Source organism: Giraffa tippelskirchi, chromosome 12 (assembly GCF_054371585.1).
Source record: "Giraffa tippelskirchi isolate mGirTip1 chromosome 12, T2T-mGirTip1v1.2.pri, whole genome shotgun sequence".
NCBI lineage: Eukaryota > Metazoa > Chordata > Mammalia > Artiodactyla > Giraffidae > Giraffa > Giraffa tippelskirchi.
The window spans coordinates 90101347-90123370 of NC_137286.1; the positions used below are offsets into that span (position 1 = coordinate 90101347).

Sequence of the window (22024 nt, forward strand, 5' to 3'; positions counted from 1 at the left end):
TAAATCCACTCAAGAACAGAAAAATAATCCGCAATTTCCAAGCCAGCAGAGAAAATTATGGGGCACATGGAAAACTTTGTTTAACCCATTAGAGAGCAGAAAAGGAGAAAGCAAAGAAAAATACAATTTAAAAAATACAACTAGTGTGTAGAAATATGTCTAAATAGATGAGTAATCACGATAAATATAAAAAAATTACATTCACCTATAAAATGATAGAGATAATCAGAATGTATAAAAATACAGCCTCTAGATGTTTATACAAGACATAAGTAAAACAACTGCACAGAAAGACAAAACATAAAGGGACAGAAAAATGATATATGCTAAATCAGACAAATAGAAAAACATTTAATAACAAAAGTAAAATGAGCCAAAAGAGAATTTAAGGCAAAGATATTAATAAGATAAAGAGAGACATTGAATAATAAGAATTATCTACCAAGAAAATACAACAACCTTCAACATGTAGTGTGAAACTGTTAGTCACTTCAGTCGTCTCTGACTCTTTGTGACCCCCTGGACTGTAGCCCACCAGGCTCTTCTGTCCATGAAATTCTCTAGGCAAGAATACTGGACTGGATTGCCATGCCTTCCTCCAAGGGATCTTCCTGACCCAGTGATAAAAACCAGGTCTCCTGCATTACAGGAGGATTCCTTACCATCTGAGCCATCAGGGAAGCCAGTGTGTACTTAAAAACATAGCTCCAAAATTTATAAAGCCACATCTTAACTAAATTACTAGGAGAAATGAATGAACTGATAATCTCAGTGGGAGATTTTAAATGAAGAGCTCAAACTCAAAATGACTAATAAGAATTTTCAAGAGTTGAACAACAAAACTAAGAGGCTTAAGCCAATAGATATGAATAGATTTTTGCATCAGGTAGAAAATATACATTCTTTTCCAGTGCACGTTTTTAAAAAAATGACTACATATACATCACCAAAGAGTTCAACCACTTCAATGAATCAGCTATTGTATAAAATATGTTCTCTGCCTAGGATAAAAAATATTAGAATTCAAGAATAAAATGTGAATTTAAAATGTTTGGGAAGAACAAAAAGTACTCCTAAATAACTCTATGGATCAAAGAGAAAATCATAATAAAAAGTAAAACATTTGTAGAACTGAATGGCAATGAATGAACTACACAAAAAGGCCCTCAGGAAGTACTTGTTGAAAGAGTAAACTAGCATCCAGAATTTTTGACTCCCAGCTTGGTGGCTTTCAACTGTTATTATGAAAAATACAAAATGAAGAATTTTGAAAACAATAGATAAAAATAAAGGACCAGGTAAACTCTAAATAAAAAATAACAATTTTCAAACTGTCAGGCTGACTTCAAAAGATACTTAAGAGTATCTAATAAAACAAAAATGTTTTTAAGATCTCACTATAAAGGGTATTATCCCTACCACCTACTTGATAAATAGACCAGGAAGAAATCTGGTTTATAAAAGAAGCAAACAAAAATTCCAGGGGTAAACAAATAAGCCACCATTAAGAATGAGCTACCTAACTGATGGAAAATCAGAACTTCATATCATATACTGTCCCAAATCTATCAGCTATGAGTTTAAAAAGCTTAAGTAAGTCTTCAGTTGAGAGAGTAGCATAGACATATATACACAACCATGTCTAAAATAGATAGCTAGTGGGAAACAGCCGTATAACACAGGGAGCTCAGCCACGTGCTCTGTGACAGCCTAGAGGGGTAGCATGGGGACTCTCAAGAGGAAGGGAATATAGGTATATATATGGCTGATTCATGTTGTTTGGCAGAAACCAACATTGTAAAGCAATTATCTTCCAATTAAAAATAAACTTAAGCAAATAAATGTCTTCAATAAAGTACAAGTTGAAAGAAAAGAGAAATATCTCTTATTTTGCTGTATCTATTTCAATTCTTTCTAAAGAGGAAAAAATAAATTACTTGAAAGAGTAAAATTAACTGGAAATCCAGCCAGATGTTTTATATCCTTTTCCTAAACAACAGATATTTCATTCCCTGGAAAAGAAAAAAATTTAACACCAGGTTTCATTTATAGGTGTTTGCCTACATCTTTTGGTGTAGTATTCAATGGAAAATTACTGCAATAATCCCTACACTTCTAGTCTAGAAAATTTTCACCTACAGGATACAAAGATCATCATTAAGAATAGTTTCAGAAGGCTTTTTAAGATTAATGGATGCAGTTCTTTTCTTTGAGTTACCTTTGCATTGTAGAGAAAAGCTATGCAAAAAGATAACAAATACTGTCTTCAAGAGATGAATACGCAGGTGTTTTTTTAATTCATCATTTTACTCTTTTTACTTATAGACAAAATGCTTGCTTCCTTATAATCAGGCCATTAATGGAAAAAAAGTCATTGGGTTTGCCTTTTCTTCACACTAGGTGGGTTGCATTTTTAAATCCCCTTTTCCCAAATAAGGTATTGAATTTGAAAGAAAGATAATAATTTGAAATCCTCTGAGATTCAGTAGAGTTAAAACCATGTTATAATAGACAATCTACATTCAAAGCACAGGCAGTCCCTAAGTTGCAAATGGGTTATATTCCAAAAGTTAATTTGAAAGTCTGCTGTTTAGAACTTGTAAAGGCATTTTGCCATGGAAACAAAGTTATAAATGACAGTTGAATTTCCAGACTAGCCCACAAAAGTCTATCTAACCCATAATGTGTCTGAATCCAATTGCTTCAAGGAGAGGTTTGTAACAGAACATAATAGTCCACTGACAGGTTGATGGGTGGCCCACTTTATTGGTGTCTCTCAATTTAGGGTTGCTGACTTGTCATTTTAATATTTCTTCATTTTATCCCCCAAAAATGTATTAGTCAAATAATAATACCTTTCTACAAAAAGTACTTAACATTTTTCACAGCCATGTAGATTATTTTAGGACTTTGATTTATCTTACAGTAAAGGATAAACAAGTACTCTTTTTTTTCCTCTGTGATAAAAACCAGTTTCTTTCTCTAAAGTTTTTCTTTTTTTTTTTTGATGTTTGCTTTTTTGCTAACCCTGAAATCTGTGCAAAGTTAAAATTCCTTTTCTAATCACTTGTTTTGATGGTTAATCCATAAAGGTTTTTCTCTTGTTTTGTTTTTATTTGCTGGTTCTTTAAAAAGCCTTTGATAACAACAGCAGCTTGACAAATAACAGTGATGAAGTCCATTAATCAACAATACCAAATTGCTTTTCACTTCTGCCATTTCACTTCTCTGATCCCTGATTTAAAATATGTGGTTTTTAAATTCCTCATGTGCCACCCAAGGTCCTTCTTAATCTGGCCCCAACCTACTTTTTCTGCCCTGTGTGATGGCTTTCATCACAAACTTTTGCACAAGTTTTATTTCTTATCCCCAGGAATACTTGGCATTTTCCCAATCTCATGCCTTTGTTAGCTATTGTTCCCATTAAAGTGCCCTCCTCTGACCATTCTATTTGAAGCTTATTCTTCAAGATCCACCTCAAGTATCACCCCTTCTGAACTAACATAGAATAATGGAAAGGATGCATACACAGACCTAGGATATGAATCTCAGCTCTGCTACCATCTTAGCTGTATGTAAGCATATATTTAGCTTCTCAGAACCAGTATTTCCCATCTATAGAATGAGAACCAATAGTACTTTGATCACACTGTTGAAGATTAAATCCAAAAAATTTAATTGAAAAAGCATGGGACTTCCACAGTGGTCTAGTGGCTAAGACTCCTTGTTCCCACTGCAGGGGACCTGGGTTTGATCCCTGGTCGGGGAACTAAGATCCCACAAGCTGCAGCTAAGAAAGAGTTCACATGCCACAACAAACATTGAAGAGCTCATATACCACAACTAAGACCTGGCACAGCCACATAAATAAATAAAATCATTTTTTAAGAAAGAAAGAAAAGCTATGATGCCTGTGTTTGATCAACCCATAGCAACTGATTGGTTGTTTTTTTAAATCCCTGCAGGATATTTTATCAGAGTAGTTTATTTCAAAGGTTATTTTTCTGGATGTTTCTTTTTTTTTGCATGAGTAAATATTGTCTCCTTAACCAGATATTTTAAATCTACCTGATTAAAATCTACCAATCGGAGTCCAGGCAGGAAATCAGAAACCATGCTAGCTATTTCAGATGGAGGAATTTAATTCAAGGAATTAGTCACATGTATACTGTAAAACTGAAAGGGCAACAGGAATGGTAAAGAATCTACCTGCAATACAGGAGCCCCAGTTTCAATCCCTGGTTCAGGAAGATCCCCTGGAGAAGGAAATAGCAACCTACTCCAGTATTCTTGCTTGGGAAATTCCGTGGGCAGAGGAGCCTGGTAGGTTACAGTCCATGGGGTTTTAAGAATGGGACATGACTTAGTGACTAAACCAGTCACATGGGTATTGAAAAACTAAAAGGGCAACAGGAATGCTGAAAGTATTAATAGCTAGCAACTGCTGGGTTGGGCTGGGGCAGGGCAGAGAACTAAATGGAAAAACTTCTTGCTTATAGGAAGAATCCTCATATTGTTAATACCTGGATCTATGAGGAAAGTACGTCAAGGCTGTATATTGTCAACCTGCTTATTTAACTTATATGTAGAGTACATCATACGAAATGCCGTGCTGGATGAAGCACAAGCTGGAATTAAGATTGCCATGAACAATATCAATAACCTCAGATGACACAACCCTTATGACAGAAAGTAAAGAAGAACTAAAGAGCCTCTTGATGAAAGTGAAAGAGGAGAGTGAAATAGTTGGCTTAAAACTCCATTCAAAAAACTAAGATCATGGCATCCAGTCTCATCACTTCATGGCAAATAGATGGGGAAACAGTGGAAACAGTGAGAGACTAGTTTCTTAGGCTCCAAAATCACTGCAGATGGTGACTGCAGCCATGAAATTAAAAGACGCTTGCTCCTTGGAAGAAAAGCTATAACCAATCTAGACAGCATATTAAAAGGCAGAGACATTACTTTGCCAACAAAGGTCCATTTAGTCAAAGCTATGGTTTTTCCAGTAGTCATGTATGGATGTGCGAGTTGACTATAAAGAAAGCTGAGCGCCAAAGAATTGATGGTTTTGAACTGTGGTATTGGAGAAGACTCTTGAGAGTCCCTTGGACTGCAAGGAGATCCAACCAGTCCATCCTAAAGGAGATCAGTCCTGAATATTCATTGGAAGGACTGATGCTGAAGCTGAAGCTCCAATACTTTGGCCACCTGATTGGAAGGACTGACTCATTGGAAAAGATCCTGATGCTGAGAAAGATGGAAGGCAGGAGGAGAAGAGGATGACAGAAGATGAGATGGTTGGATGGCATCACTGACTTGATGGACATGAGTTTGCGCAAGCTCCAGGAGTTGGTGATGGACAGGGAAGCCTGGTGCGCTGCAGCCCATGGGGTTGCAGATTCAGACACAACTGAGTGACTGAACTGAATTGATGAGGGAGGTGTTGTACGGCTGGTGTTTACACTAATAAGGAAGCAGGAGTTGACTAGTCCTAGTAGCATTGGAGGGGTGTGGCATAGCTAGTGCTAAATATGCCCAAAGATATTGAAATTATTTTGGAGCCATTTTATTTTGACAGGAATAAAAATTGAAAGCAAGTCCTGTCTCCCCTTCATCACCCTTCCAATATCTCTTTAATTACCACAGCCTCCACTGGGTGACCCTAAGATGAAGGTAACTGGTAAGGGAGTCTGGGAAGTGTAGTTTCCAGACCCAGCCTCAGCATCCCAGAACAGAATATGAAAGGGTGGGCATGGAGCTGAGAGCACAACATAAATAATAAGCACAAAAAGTAAATTTGTTAAGGTCAAGGCATTTGTTCTTTGTACAGAGCCTTTAATATAAAAGGTATTCTATAAACATTTCTTGATTGATTCTCTCCTTTGCAATGGAGAGCTTCCCGGATGGCTCAGTGGGGAAAGAATCCACCTGCAGGACATCCTGCTTCGATTCCTGGGTTGGGAAGATGTGCTGGAGAAGGGAAAGGCTACCTACTCCAATATTCTGGTCTGGAGAAATGCGTGGACTGTACAGTCCATGGAGTTGCAAAGAATCGGACGTGATTTTCACTTCATTTTTTTTGCAATGGGCTTCTCTCTGAAGCAGATTTGGATTATCAGTTTAAATTCTTAGGAGGAAGTAGTTGTTCTTTTTCAATGTTGAGTAAGATGCCTAGTCTAATATCCATGCTTAATGAAAGTGAAGTGTTAGTCGCTCAGTCATGTCTGACTTTTTGTGACTCCATGGACTGTAGCCCACCAGGCTCCTCTGTCTATGGAATTCTCTAGGCAAGAATACTGGAGGGGGTTGCCATTTCCCTCCTCCAGGGGATCTTCCCGACTCAAGGATCGAACCCGGGTCTCCTGCACCGTAGGCAGATTCTTTATCATCTGAGCCACCAGGGAAGTCCAGTGTTCAATAGAAGCTGTTAATTAAGAATATTAATATAGTAAATCATCTCTTTAACATCCAAGACCCTTTTCAGAAGTTGCTCTTGTAGCTGGGGTCACAGTTTGAGCTAAACTGTTTTTTGGTCTAGGATTTGAGCACGTTTGGGCACATTAGCACAGCAGTAGAGCAGTCTATTTACAGAGGAAGGGAAAAAACAACTCACCCTAAGTGAAGAGAAGCACAAAAAGTTCACTTTAAGGTCAATGCCCAGTGTTAGAGGAAAAGGCTGAGTGGAACATGCTGTCTATTCCATGAACTCATGCCTAAGTCCTAGAGCCACAAATAAATTATATAATTATGTGTTTTGCAACCACGTACATGGGAGTTTGGGAGCTAAAGACAAGAGCAAGGGGAAATAGTGCCGATGGCAAACTGTATCTTGGTACAGACATGAGCGCCCTTCAAGTTAGGGGTTGGCAGCTTTGGCACAGACAGAACTGCAGCGGGGGAGTTTTGTTGGGTTTGGAAATAACAGGAGAAAATACCTCAGCACACCAGGGGAGGGAAGGAGGAAGTCGGTGAATGCCATGGCGTTTCTCAGAGGACTAATTTCTTGGACTGGACCTGTGCAAATCCCTGGGGATTGTTAGAATCCTGTGGAAGAAATTTGCATGTGGATGGGAGAAGAGGGTGAGACTACTCTGCGGGTTCTACCACAGCCCTGTTTTTTAGTTTGCTGTAACTTGGGAAAATGGGCTACATCTGAATTTCTAATGTTTTAAGTCAGTAGTTTCTCTAATTTGAATCTAAGTATGTAGTTGGTGAAGTCATCTTTCATTATTTTTAAAATGAATCTCTTCATTTTACTTTATTTTAGTAATGGTAATTACTTCTAGTAATTAATTTTAGCTTTTGTCTTTTCAATAGAATGGTACTGGATTTATATCTTAGATGTACACTGTAAAGAGAAAACAAGATCAAAGGTCATATGTATCTTGATTTTTAAAAACTTTATACATGAAAATTTGAAATTAAATTAGTATTTTATTTACCTCATTAAAAGTACTCAATTTATAAACAATTTCCCTAGTTTTTCCCATTTCTATGCCTCATTGTCCTGATTTAAAAGATGCCTGTTTCACTTGTATATGTAAAAATTAATGACAACTTATTGTATAAAGATATTTGCTCTACTTACCACAAATAGTTGATTTGCCTGTTAGTTTGAAAATGCAACTCAGTTTAAATATTTACTTCTGAAATTTGCAGAAGAACTTTGGTGACAATTGCATTTAGATTATTTGAATTTTCATTTCCTAACTCCTTTAAATTTTATTTTTATTTTTTCCAGATTAACATCCCATTGTTGATAAAGTATTACTCTGGTTTTGAAATTTGACTTTTTGAGAAACAAAATGTAGGTAGTTTAGAGATAGTTTTTTTTTAATCCTAAGTCATCTTTGGCCTTATTATCCTTATAGATGGCTATCTCCTTCTTCTGTCTTTAAAACTGATTCATATGTCATCTGGTTATGCTGGATAATGATTATGGTGTGTTCAACTCCAGGGCTGCTATCACTGCCTCCTAAATCTGTACAAAACATCAAAGACCTGTTGACAGTCTAAAAGACAGATACAGAAACCTTATTTTCTCAACCTAGAGAAAATCCTTATAATCTGACTATTATTGTATGGCCCCTTCAAATCAGGAACCTATTCAATAAGTCCTGGCCAGTAACCAGATAAGACTTTTCCCTCTTTGGAAGTAAGACTGTCTCCTGTAGCATTGCTTTGAAACCGTATCACTAACATTAACAAATTTGGACTATTAGGATATCATTTTGTGATTAAGGAATTAGGAATTAGTCTTTCCTAATTGGTTTCTCTATAAAGAAACAACATGAAAGACTTGAACCATAGATGATCAGTTTTCTTGAACAACTAAGTCAATCCTAGTTTAACTCCATGTCACAGAGAGAAAAACCATCTCATTTGTGAAAGCTGACTGCTGTTTGAGCTGTTCTAAGATGTTCAAAGTATGGCCCATGGACTGCCCTTTTCAGACACTCTTGGAGTGTTTATAAAATACAGATTCATGAATCCAAATCTTTGTGTGGAGGACACATGGTAGAACCACTATATCTTAAATAAGCACTCCAAGTGATTTTCATTCATGCCAAACTTTAAGAACTACTTCTGTTAAACAGAGTTAACTCTTTATCAAAAATCACTGAATGGATCTTTTTGATTTTTTGAAAAGAAAATAAGGCTTCCAAAGCTATTTGGGATATAAATGAGGACAGAAAACAAAAAGCAAAATTTCTCTAAGTAATAAATTAACAAGAATTTGGGAATTTTCCCAAAACAGATTTGGTGGGGCAGGTCCCAGGAATTTAAAAAATCGTGGGGAAGGTTCTTAGCAGAGTGAGGATCCAAGGCAACAGAGTGGCAGAGTGGGATCTGAGGAGAATGATGGCCTGTGAGAAATTTCCTGTGATGAGAATGGCCAGCGTTCAATGTCAAGTTGCTTTCTATTTTATTCTGTGTTTCCTTTGCTTTTAGGGAAGCAGCTATTTCATCCACACAGGAAAGCATGGGTAGGAAAGTGCAGTGAAGCATGCAAATTGCAATAAGTCAAGAATTTGAAGCAAAATTTGACTCTGACCAACTCCTGTCTTTGGAAATACTGAGGAAGGTTCTGAACATTTCTACCCTCACCAGGTCACAATTATCCAGGACATCCTAATCATATAGTTAGTAATATTACTTATTTATTGAGCACCAGGCGTATACCAGGCATTTTCATGCATCATGCCACTTAATCTTGCAAAGTAGATATTTTATCTTTAGATTACAGGTGAGGAATTGAGGCTCTGGAGGATAACGTGCCCAAGACCCATCAATCAGTCAGAAATAGGGCTGAAATTTGAGCCCAGATTTACCTGATTCCAAAGCCTTTCTCGGGCTTCCCAGGTAGCGCCAGTGGTAAAAGTACCCACCTGCCAATGCAGGAGACATAAGAGACTTGGGTTTGATCCCTGGGTCGGGAAGATCCCTTGGAGGACGGCATGGCAACCCATGCCAGTATTCTTGCTTGGAGAATCCCCTATGGACAGAGGAGCCTGGTGGGCTACAGCCCATAGGGTCACAAAGAGTCAGACATGACTGAAGTCTCTTGGCACACTGACACGCAAGCCTTTATCTCCTCCCCGACATTACATCACACCCCTCAGAGACAAATGAAAAACTTCAGGCTGCTTTAACTGGTGTACCTCCAGATCAACTGCTTTCACCTCCTTTTCCTCTTCCTGACTTGCAGCAGTTCCCTATCCAAAAAGAGGAGCAAATGACAATTAGTGTTCTCTCTGGCTCTGTTCTGAGTTATGACTCCCAGGATTGCTCAGGTTTGACCAGCAAAATGCTCCCACCTAAATCTCTTGTCCCAGCTCTCTTCCTCATGAGACTTTCCCCTCAAATTTCCCAAAAGACAAATCTCCACCTGCTGTTTGACCTTTTCATCTCTTTCTTTCGCTTCAACGCATTGTATCTTGTTAAGAGCTGTGAAGGATCTGAGATTTTATGCTCCTTGCAAGCTAATAACTTAGCCTGCTACAGTTTTTTGGGTGCTAGCAGAAGATCTGAATCTTCTGGATCAAAGGACTGTATTACACATGGCACGGGCTTCCTTTGTGGTTCAGCTGGTAAAGAATCAGCCTGTAATGTGGGAGACTTGGGTTCAATCCCCGGGTTGGGAACATCCCCTGGAGCCCGGGTTGGGAACATCCCCTGGAGAAGGGAAAGGCTACCCACTCCAGTATTCTGGCCTAGAGAATTCCATGGACTGTATAGTCCATGGGGTTGCAAAGAGTCGGACACAGCTGAGTGACTTTCATTTTCACTTTTTCACAGCAAGGAGCACCAGCTTCCTGTTCATAGCAGTTCCCTTGCCTCCCAGTTCTCAGCCAGGGAAACATGGAGTAACCCCGGTGATGCTGCACATGCAGTGGGTTTGCATCAGAGCTGAGGAACCTCAAGCTTAAGAAGCCTACATCTTTTACAATGAGCTACATGTAACTTATACGCAGAGTACATCATGTGAATTGCCCGGGCTGGATGAAACACAAGCTGGAATCAATATTGCCACGAGAAATATCAATAACCTCAGATACGCAGATGACACCACCCTTATGGCAGAAAGTAAAAAAGAACTAAAGAGCCTCTTGATGAAAGTCAAAGAGGAAAGTGAAAAAGTTGGCTTTTCACTTAAAACTCAACATTCAAAAAACGAAGATCATGGCATCTGGTCCCATTACTTCATGGCAAATAGATGGGGGGAGAATGGCAACAGTGAGAGACTTTATTTTTTTGGGCTCCAAAATCACTGTAGATGGTGACTTCAGCCATGAAATTAAAAGACGCTTGCTCCTTAGAAGGAACGTTATAACCAACCTAGACAGCATATCAAAAAAGACCTTTGTTACTTTGCCAACAAAGGTCTGTCTAGTCAAAGCTATGGTTTTTCCAGTAGTCACATATGGATGTGAGAGTTGGACAATAAAGAAAGCTGAGCACCAAAGAATTGATGCCTTTGAACTGTGGTGTTGGAGAAGACTCTTGAGAGTTCCTTGGACCAAAAGGAGATCAAACAAGTCAATCTTAAAGGAAATCAGTCCTAAATACTCATTGGAAGGACTGATGCTGAAGCTGAAGCTCCAATACTTTGGCCACCTAATGCGAAGAACTAACTCTTTGGAAAAGACCCTCTTGCTGGGAAAGATTCAAGGCGGGAGGAAAAGGGGACAACAGAGGATGAGATGGTTGGATGGTATCACTGATTCGATGGACATGAATTTCAACAACTCCAGGAGTTGCTTGTGGACAGGGAGGCCTGGCGTGCTATAGTCCATGGGGTCGCAAAACATCAGACATGACTAAGTGACTGAACTGAACAGGTAAACCCATTCAACCTTCACTACAGAAGGAGAAGTTATCATATTGGATGGTAAACAAGGTGTGCCTCCTGCTCCACTGGGAAACACGATCTCAACCTACTAAGTCTGATACACAAACATCTGGAAAATAGAGTCTAAAGCAAAACTGCTGGTGTCTCTGCTTACTAGATGTACTGAAATATGACAGCTCCGTGAGGAATTGTCTGCCAATATATACCATATCTCTTTCTACTAATCATACAAAAGTTTCCTCTCTCAGATCTACTAATTGCATGACTCAACAACTTTCCAGAATGCCAAAAGGAACCTCAGAGGACAACATTCATTTAAGAAATATTTATTGGGCAGCTATTAAATGCCAGGCACTGTGTAAGCAACATAGGTTCAGTCCTTCTCCTCTTGAAGGGAACAACAGACACATATGCAGTATATGTGCATACCAAATGCTACATGTGTGTGCTCAGTCTTGTCTGACTCTTTGCAACCCCATGGACTATAGCCTGTCAGGCTCCTCTGTCCATGGAATTTTCCCAGCAAGAATACTGGAGTGGGTTGCCATTTCCTTCTCCAACCAAATGCTACAAACTGAGGTAAGTCATAGAGGGAAAGGTACATTAGTTGTAGAAGGGCTTCATCAACAAGGGGTCTTGAACTTGTTTGGGAAGTTAGAAATGTTTTTTCCTTAAGTTAAAAGGGAGAAGACGGTCATGTGCACAGAGCCTGTACTGTTGGGACTACAGCATGTTTGAGAACATAAAAGGTGGTGGGGAAGTCTTCCACACAGGAAGCCAGGGGAGAGTGGTGTCAGATCAGACTAGAAAAGGCAAGACCTCACATGCTCTGTTAGGCCACCTTAAGAATGCTAGTCTTATCTTAGAGTAGGGAGATGCTGTTTAAGGGTTTTATGTGAGAAGAGGAATAGTCTTACTTGCTTTTAGGAAAACTGTTTTAGCTGCAAAGTGGAGAACTGATGGAAGGGCTCAGATCATATGCAGTGAGACCAGATTAGATTGGTGACAACAGGAAAGAAGTAGGCCAATTTGAGAGATTTTGGAGAGAAAATTGCCAGAACTTGATGTTGCAATGAATCTAAGGGAGATGTCAGGGGGTGACTACTGCCTGTTTGATTCGAACAACTGGATAGATGAGGATAGGGCTTCCCTGATAGCTCAGATGATAAACAATGTGCCCACAATGTGGGAGATCCAGGTTCAATCCCTGAGTTGGGAAGATCCCTTGGAGAAAGGAATGGCTACCCACTCCAGTATTCTTGCCGGGAGAATCCTATGGACAGAGGAGCCTGGCAGGCTACAGACCATGGGGTCATAAAGAGTCCGACACAACTGAGCGACTAAAATGTGCACACACACACACACACACATAGATGAGGAGAAAAGAAAACAAGAGCTTATCAACTAAGTTGGTCTAAACTTTGTAACTTTGAGACTTTAAGTGAGTAAGCTAATGAAGCAGTTGATTTGGAATTTGGGATAAGGGTCAGGGCTAGAGACGCATATGTGGTAATCATAAACTTATGGATGATAACTAAAGTAACTGGGGTGGGTGATGATGTTCAGACCAAGAGATTATAATGAAAACAGAAAAGAACCCAGACTAAATTGTGAGGTACTCCAGGGAGAGGAGAAGGAATCTGTGAGGGAATTAGAGAAATAATATCCAGAAAGGTAGTGGGAAAAGCCAAGAGAGTATAGTGCCAAAGAAAGAAGAACTATTCAAGGAAATAAGTGATCCAAGTGTTGATCCAAGAGCTCAAGAAAGATGAGGATTTTAAATAACTTTTATTGATAAGGAAAATGAAGCACTGAGAAGTGACTTGTTCAAAGTCAGTGTAAATTCATGTCCCTCTCTGGATTCCCAAAGAATTCATACTGGTGGCCATGCTAGGGTTCTTTATGTGTGTGATTCATTCTCTCCGCAGAACATAAATTCCCCAGTCCACTTGACTCAACCTTACAGCACTGCATATTGTAAACTAATCTATGTCTACTTCGATGGTATTCTGAATTATGTTTTAGTCTCCTCCAAAATAGCTGTTCTTTTCTTGTTGTGCCTATACATGTAGGTATGCCCCAAATATAATTTTTAATAATATAGTTTTTAAAAATGACATTTTTTCCCCCTCACCTCCACCCCCAATGCCAAAGGAATTAAATCTTGAGGGATAGATTACAAGATTCTGTCTTTTTAAAAAGCTCCTGAATAGGAAGCTTTGGAAATTACTTATTGGGTTTGGAAACCACTAGCTTAGTCTCAGACCAAATAGAGTTAGGGAAGCAATATGGAGAAGCCACCCAATTTGCCCACACTCTGATAAATCCTCCTATTTTAAAATACACAGTTATGCTTCAGTTATTCAGAGATCAGCTTTCCAGCAATTGTCTGGAAGAGGGCCAAATCTGGAAATTAAGAAAAGGAAAACACCTCTCTAGCACGCAGGAAAAGAACTTTTGAGAGTGAACAAGAGAGAAAATATCTCAAGATACCACTTGATATAGTCACTGTCCTATTTACTGATGGGAAGAAGAGGAAGAAAACAAACCTCTCATTGGCTGATTGTGGCTATAAACACCTCATCAATCATTACCTGGAGCCATAGAGAAAAGCACACAAGAAAGGAGAAAAGAGTAAAAAATAAACAGTAAAGTAGAAAGGATGAGAGGAAGGATCTGAGTGGTTCAAGAGGCAGATGAGAAGATGAGAAGCAGTAACAGATATTAGAAATGGTGATGAGAATATTCCAAAGAGAAAGAAGATCACCTAAGTAGAGACCCTATATCTCAGCAATCCTGGGACTTTAGGTTATGGCCAAGGTATGGCATCTGATGGCCAGTCATCAACAAAGGATTTCATTAACCATGTATTCCTTAAGAAGGTAGGGAATAAATACATTTTCAAAGGATTTCTGTTAAAAGGTGGAGGGGAAAAAGCACTGCTATTTTTGAAAGGCAGCACAATTAATAAACCGAAATAAAGCCAGACAGAGAAGCCTGGTTACACCGCCATTGTTTCTGAAGGGACAGTTCCTGGGTTAGACTCCCCGTCCCAAGGACTACCCCCATCCCAAGTCTTCTACTAGAACCCGCAAAAGGAAGCAGCCCAGGGCAGCCCTCAGGCATTATTGCAGCGCCCCCAGTCGCTGGAGGTTCAGGGAAATTTCGGCTGCGTTCCCTTCCAGGTCTTCGGGCTGTTGCACAAATTAAGGTAATGGGTTTCCACGCGATTTGATTGGGGAAGAGACCAAAAAACTAACCCCCACATTTTCAACTGCAGTAAATATCTAAGTATTTTTGCTTGCCGAGGAGATCCCGGGCACTAAAGCGTTTGGAATTGAAAACATCCAAGCCCACTTCGGTTGGCTTCCTATTCTTTGGGAGAGTGTCTTTAAAAGCACCTGCCGGCACTAAGTTTTGTGCTTTCGGAAAGAGACAGGCCCGGTGCGCCTCACAGGGAGTCTTTTCGAGTTTGGACTGAGAACTGTGTGAGTGGTCCCAGGAACGTTCATTATTAACTCATTTCCCTAGTGTCGCCAGCAGCCTGGCCGCCGCGGCGGCTACGACGACTCGGGCGCAGCCGGGCCTCGGGAGAGAGCCCGGAGCCCGGGAGGGCGGTGGGCGTCCAGGAAGCGGCGAAGTGGGGTTACTCGGACGCCCGGCGCTCCGGGGAAAGACCCGCAGAGCGGCGGGTGCGGGCGCGGGCGCGGGGCGTGGACGCGGGGTCCGTGCCGGCCGGGGGCGCCGTCGGCGGGGCTCGCGCAGCCGCACTCGGCGAGCCGACTCTGGGCTCCTCCTCCCGGCTCCGTAGTAAGCATGGCGGCGGCGGCGTTCGCGGTCCCTCGGGTGAAACAGAAAGCGGGAGCTACGCGGAGAGGGAGCGAGGAGCGGGGCTGAGGCGGCGCCGTCACTGCCGGGAAACCACCCCAACAGTCAGTGCGCCGGCGGCTGCGGCGGCCCCGAGAGCTGGCTCTGCCGCTGAGGTAGAGCGAGGACGATCAGGAACCCGAAGAAGAGGCGCCGGGGTAGCCGCCTTCCTCCGCCTCAGAGCGGCGTGACTCGGAGGTGAGAGCGCGGGCGCTCCCTTCGGGAAAGGCGGGCGGGACTGAGGCGTCCTGCGGCAGGCGTCACGGAAACCGTTAGGCTGGGTGTGAAGGGCCGTGGCGCCGAGCGGGGGTTCGGGCCCGTCGAGGGGCGCGGCCCACCCCGTCCTGGGGGCGCGCGCTCTGCCGAGGGGTGGGGGGCAGTGGGGTGCGGGCGGGACGCATCCGCTTGTCCGGCACCTGCCGAGCCCGAGTCTCTCCGGGAGGCGCTCGCGGGGGCGCGGCCACGGCCCCGCCACCAGCCCGCGGAGGCGGCGCGGGGGCGCGGACGGTCCTCCCTCCGCCCCTCTGGCCGGCGGCCCGCGGCGAGCAGCGCCGCTCCTGGCGGCGCGGGGGTCGAGTGCCGGAGCCCTCCCGGAGAGGATCGCCGAGCGTCCGCCGCGCCCGGGGTTGTGGCCGCCCGGCGGCCGCCGAACTTGAACGCCCCTCTGAAGAGACTTTCCCCCCGCGCCTGTTGGGGTTCAAACCTCGAAAACCCGCCCCGGTGTGTCTGATCTTGTTTGGCTGGTGCCGGTACCTGGCCGTTCCTTCAGCCGGCTGAGTTAACCACCTGTTCAGTCGGGGGTGGGGGGTGGCGCGTGGGTTGGACTCCAGGCTGCAGTCCTCGCCCTGTTTAACAATCTGGATCTTTGAACTTTTGACACGGCGGTGGAAGGACGTCATGTGTTAGGTAAAGGAAAATGAACTCATAATTTAGCCGTAAAATCGCGAGCAGAACGGCGGCTGTTTTAATTAATGTTAGTCGTTCTTTTATTAAACTGTTAGCGTTAAAAAAAAAAAAACCTTGGGGTATTTTTTTGTGGGGGGCGGGGGTGGGTAATGGATAGTGAGGGGTGCTAGGAATCGTAAAATCGGGATTTTCGTTTGTGAAATTTCATTTAAGTTCCTTCGGACACCTTTGTGTCTGAGCATCTATTAACTAAGAAGACCAGGCTGACAGAATTTTTTTTTTTTTTGACTCTGTAAAGCTCATGTGCATGTCGATTTGTGGACTCAAAATTGAGCGGCAAAATGATTTTGCTTCTTTGCGTGTTTTTATTTCTTGAAAGCAAAATTGGTATTTTTCTGTAATATAAGAATGAAAAGTTGAACTGTTACTATAATATTTTATCACCATGATAGTACCAGCACTAGTGCTAAACATATGCCATCCAGGAGTTGGAGCCATATGTTAGGCAGAAACTAATTGAATCTTATGGCTATGATCTTGTATTTGGATAAATATTTAGTTTTTGTGTATTTGCTAAATCTGTAGTTCTTGCCATCGTGTAAGCTTTTAAATCACCTAAAAATAGTCCAGAGAAATGAGTCTCCTGCCTTTTTGATATTTTCTTGGTTGATTTGATTTTGCTCAAGTAATGAGATAAAAGTGCACACTGAGACAGATGGTGGACTTAAAACAGTGATAAAAAGGATTTGTTGTAACACATCTTTTATAATGTAGTGCCTAAAATTTTGCTTTCAGTTTCTTAACCCACTGATAATTCTTGCTATCACCACTTATACCAGTTAGTGGGAAGAGAGGATACTGACTTGACAGGAAAAAAAAAATTGTTAAAATTTTTATAAATAATTTTGTTTCAGAATTTTAGCACTGTCACAGTAAATTTTATGAAATTTTCTTTTTTCCTTTCAGAGAACATCTCTCAGTTTTCTTGGGTAGGTTAACTGAAAATTTTTTTATCCCAGGCTGGCTGCTTTTAACCACCTGTATGCTTCTGAATGAACTCCCTCTTTTTCCATTTTGTCTGAACCCTCAAAAATCATTGAGTGTTTAGGAAAAATTAACTGCTGGTTAACATTGGTTTCAATCAAACATAGTGGTAATTTACTTCTCCCAAATTAATGATATGCATTCAAAAAAACAGATTTAGGATTACCTTTTGATGTCGTCTGTGTCATCACTTTCACCCTTTATATGAGTAACTGAAAGCTGATTTATTTTCTCCTGCATTTAGTAATTATGTCTTAATTTTTTAAGTTCTATAGTATAATATTGAGCATATTTTATTACTGATTAAGAAAAAATTTCTTCCTCTTCTCTGACCAGCCAGGCAGAGATCAGGATTGAGAGGCTATAAAACCCAAAAAAGAATAGGGATACATGATTAATAGTCTCATCATCTTCTGTAGCTTTACTTAGGTAAAGAGCATTTAATTTATAATTTTAGTTTAGATTTATGGGTAATAGTTGTGTCTATTTAAAAAATATTTGTATATTTTAATGTGTATATACCCAAGGCTTGTACATCTTCTATTTTGCCTGTATTTTTAAAATACAGTTTGATGAGGTAACCTAAAGGTTTTGTTTTTTTAAAAAAATGTTCTTGGTGCATTTTTCTATGAAAATGAGTCTAGATGATGTCTTTGAGAATGATGTAGAGCTGTGCGTATGATTTCCAATTTTATTAGCCAGGTGATCAAAAGATAAATGATTGCTTTCTTCCCCCGAGCAGTCTCTAGCAGACTTCAAATAAATTCACAGTATTGTAAATCCAAAGGTTTAGAATGCTCTGCCTGCAATTCCACTGAGTCTTTTTCAGTGCTTCTGTTTATCACATTGCAAAAAGAAAAAGAAAAATGGCCCCTATGGATATCATGTCGAGAGCTGCTTGCTTGAAAGAAATGAATGACCAATAATGGTGAAAAACAATTTTTTTTTAACCTGTATTGGGAGCTTTTACTATTTTCTTAATATTTTGGCCACATTTTATTTCAGAGTGTTATGCTGTGGTCTCTTTATCCCTTGATCTTATCTCCATCCTCCCACTGTGGTAGTTTTGCTTACCTTTCATGTATACTTTATACGTTTGTAGCGTAACCTATGGTTTTACATCAGGTTCCTTAGTAGGTGTCTTCCTTTGATATTTCCAATCACTTATCACCCACTACCAGGCCTCAGGCTTTTTTTCCTCAAGATAGAGAGTTGCATGTGTCATCTCTGGGGAGATGACATGCTCAGAGGATGGTGAGCTATTAAGAGTGGGGATACAGAAGCAATGGGATGTGTTTCCTTCCTTCAAGTAGTTTACAGACTAGTTGGGGATACTAGACTAACAAGAAATCCTTAACAAAAGAAGAAGAAATCCTTAACAAAAAAATACAAGATGGCCTTATTAAATTATGTGGCAAGGACTGAATTTACAGGAAAGTGAAGCTACTGAGGGCAGGAATGATCTTGGAAGGCATTCAGAAGAAGTCAAACTTGAATCTTAGGAAGGATTTTGGGATCGAGCAAAAGGAAAGACATTCAAGGAGACCAGTGTGAGAGGGTAACTATCAGGAGGAAGAAGAAAAGAAGTTAAAGTCAAGATTTTGGCTTAGCGCCATGACATGGTCAAGAAAGGAATAGGCAGGGCTGAACAGGACAGTTTGGCTGTATCATTGTAAAGCCATCACTGAAAGAATGCTGCATCTTTGACATATTAATAACTTAAGCTTTATGTTTGAGGAATAGCTTATATATTTTATATGTGTGTGTTTATTATAGCTTAGATCAGGGATCAGCGGACTTTCTGTAGAGTGCCAGATAGCTAATACTTTAGGCCTTGTGGGCCACTTATAGTCTCTGTTGAATATCCTTTTTTATTTGTTTTCTTCCAATCGCAGAATTTGACAAGCAGGCCTACTTTGCTGGCTATTGGCTAATAATTGGCTAGTTAATTGTCCATATAGCATATAATGTGAGCTGCCTTACATCATTTGTCTACATGGTGGTTTTGTGTGTTTTGAATATCATTTATGTTTTTCCATATGTTATAATAAAAATAAAGAGAACATGCAGAAATAACTTCTATTGTAATTGTTATTTTGTGACCAGACTTCTAGCAACTGGCTAGACTTGAGTCTCAAACTAGGAAGTGAAAGAAGAAAAGTCTTTGAGCTAGTCCTTAGAGCAGTGAAAATAGCTACTCCAGGGCTTGATTTAGAATCTGTGTAAGGTTAAGTATATCAACTGCCTATTCAGGTTGTACATATTTTAAACTACAGCTGGCATTTTAGAAATCTTGGCTAGGATGCGGGTGGCCTGTAAGTGACAACTGGGGAGCAGGCAGCAGGAAACATTGTTTGTAAAAGTAGTTTAGGATGAGTTAGTGAAGAGAAGAACAGTTGCGACATTCCTCAGTAACTCCAGGAGTCACTGTGCTATAGAATAGTCTAAAATTGACATTTACATTGATGAGCTTGAGTCATCAAGAAAAGATTGTATCACATGTAGATTGAGGCAGAGAAAAAAGACCTAGAAGTCTCTTTTAAAATATTTTCATTATGATTGTTTAAAGATAAGTTACAGTGATTTAAAGGGTAAGTATCAGTTATTTTGGAAATTCCTCTACATGAAATATCTCTTTTGAAGTTTCTAAATTTATAGGTGTGTGTTTCTAAGGCAGTTCTGTTTCCTTCAGCACGTTGTGTTTCATGTACCATTACCAGATAAATAGTGGTGCTTCAGGTTATGGTTGCATGAATAAAATTGGCTAGGGTTACTCTGTATTTTGTCTTATCAAGAAAGTAAGAATATAGCATGAGAGGTTTCTTTGAATCAGTAGGTATTAGTGAATACATTCTGTATGTCAGAGATAGCATTAGGTGCTGGGAAAAGTAAAGATATATAAGATGGAGAGCTGTCTGGGTAAAATCAATGGAGTTTCTTTTTTTCCTCTTAAAGACATGAAAAGCGGACAAACCAACAAAACCCCCAAACTGAAGTTAACTTTTGCCCTTTTACTTAAACTAGCATTTTCCATACTTTGTGTATGTGTGTACTGTTTTCAGTTTTAAGGCGTTATAGACCTTTTGAACTAAATTTCAAGCCTTCATGAATCGCTACGTAATAAAAGTTCAGCTTTTTAAATTTCGCTTTAAGGAGAAATTAACAATTCACTCTGCCACCCTGCTTTTGTCAGTATTTGAAACAGCTTCATTATTCCAGCTGTTTCCGTTTCCTAGATAGGAGATAAAGTACTTTGGATCTTGTTCCAAGTTTACCCTTATTAGCCATATGATTTCAGATTAGGTTTTTTTTTTTTCAGTCGTAGGTTCCCAGTTCTTAAAATGGAGAGTAATATATATCCTGTTTTCCCCACAGAAATATTGTGAGCACCCAAAGAGATGTTGGAAACCATGATGATATTAAAGTACCATATGTTTTTACATTAATACATTAATACATTGGAAGCAATGCAGCCTTTTTTTAGTAAGACCAGAAATCATGAGTTCAAGCTTTATCCTCCAAAGTTCTGTAAATATTAGTATTCCAGTAAACATTTAGTTTACTCAAAACTTTTAACTGCCTTCTTGGCAAAGAGAGTGCACATTTTAAAAGCTTTCTTTCCATTCTTATTAATCTTTCATTGTCCGTATCCAACGCCTGTGTTCCTCTTTGCAAGAGAATACTGATCTATTCCAAGGAAATTCAGCTAGTCTTTCCGCAGTGGGATAGAACTATGCATAAGTGAATTCCTTATGTGTTGTGTTTTTTTTTCAAGTAGATGACTATTTCTGTATGTATAATAATAAGATCCACTTGAACTCTGACTGGAAAGTTGATTATCTTTTTTTAAATCCTATATAGACTGCCAGATATGTGGTGGTACTCTCATTTTACGATGAAACTGTTCTGATTGACTTCCATCTCTTCCTGCCTCACTTCTTGAGATTGCTTATGTGCTAGTTGTTAGAAATACAAAGTAAGTATGATACGTGCTTTGAAATAAACCTTGGTGTAAAAGATCTCTAAATTTGATAGATTGTTAATCAACCTCGATCAAAAATGTCTGAAAGTTACTGTGTTCTGCTTTCCTTCTTCAGAATTCACATTTTAACATATATTTGAACAGAATAATTTGAACAATTTAAGTGATTTCTTAGTGAAATCCAATTCCCTAGTGAGGAAAAAAAAAATCTGCCTACTTCTCTGGCAGTTCTAAACAGATGTTTAAGTACATTTTAAAGCACAGTTAAGACTTTTCTTTAAAAAGTAATTATATGCTTTCTTTGCAGGAATAGATGTCAAATACAACTGTGTACTTTTGTTGAGTTCTAGCTTGAAGGGAGTAGTGATTTCATTTACTTCAAAATCCATTTGTCTTAAGATTGGCTTAAATAAAAATAGTGAAGACGTAATTTTAATTTGTGATTTTATTATGTTTTTAATCTCTAATGTTAGTTTCAGGTGTACAGCAAAGAGATCAGTTATACACGTATCTATTCTTTTTCAAATTCTTTTCTCATTTAGGTTGTTACAGAGTATTGAGCAGTGTTCCCTTGCTATACAGTAGGTCCTTGTTGGTTGTCTATTTTATATATAGCAGTATATACATGTCAATCCCAAACTTCATTGTATCTCTCCCTCCCACCCTTCCTGTCAGTAACCATAAATTCATTCCCTTAAGTCTGTGAGTCTTTTTTGTGACAGCCATTCTCAATCACAGTTTCATTCTTAGACTTGATTTTTTTCTATGTAATATTTTCATTTGCAATATATATTTTCCCTTACATTTTAGTTAGTAGTTTATGAAATACATTTTTGTTTCTTCTGTATTAGGACAAGCTCTTTCCAATA

At 39.8% G+C, this 22024-nt stretch overlaps 1 protein-coding gene across 6 annotated transcripts in view; it reads left to right on the forward strand.

The window, feature by feature from the left end:
- Positions 1-13958: 13958 nt before the first annotated feature.
- Positions 13959-22024, forward strand: part of FNDC3A (fibronectin type III domain containing 3A) — a 109047-nt gene continuing 100981 nt past the window's right edge. For 2 of the 6 annotated variants that reach the window (XM_081547514.1, XM_081547522.1), the window contains exon 1: positions 15595-16129. The gene's annotated coding sequence lies outside the window, so the exon portion shown is untranslated. Of the gene's footprint in view, positions 14568-15163; positions 15422-15594; positions 16130-21034; positions 21150-22024 lie in introns of those variants that run through there. The other 4 variants (XM_081547518.1, XM_081547517.1, XM_081547520.1 and 1 more) reach the window with 4 other exon arrangements.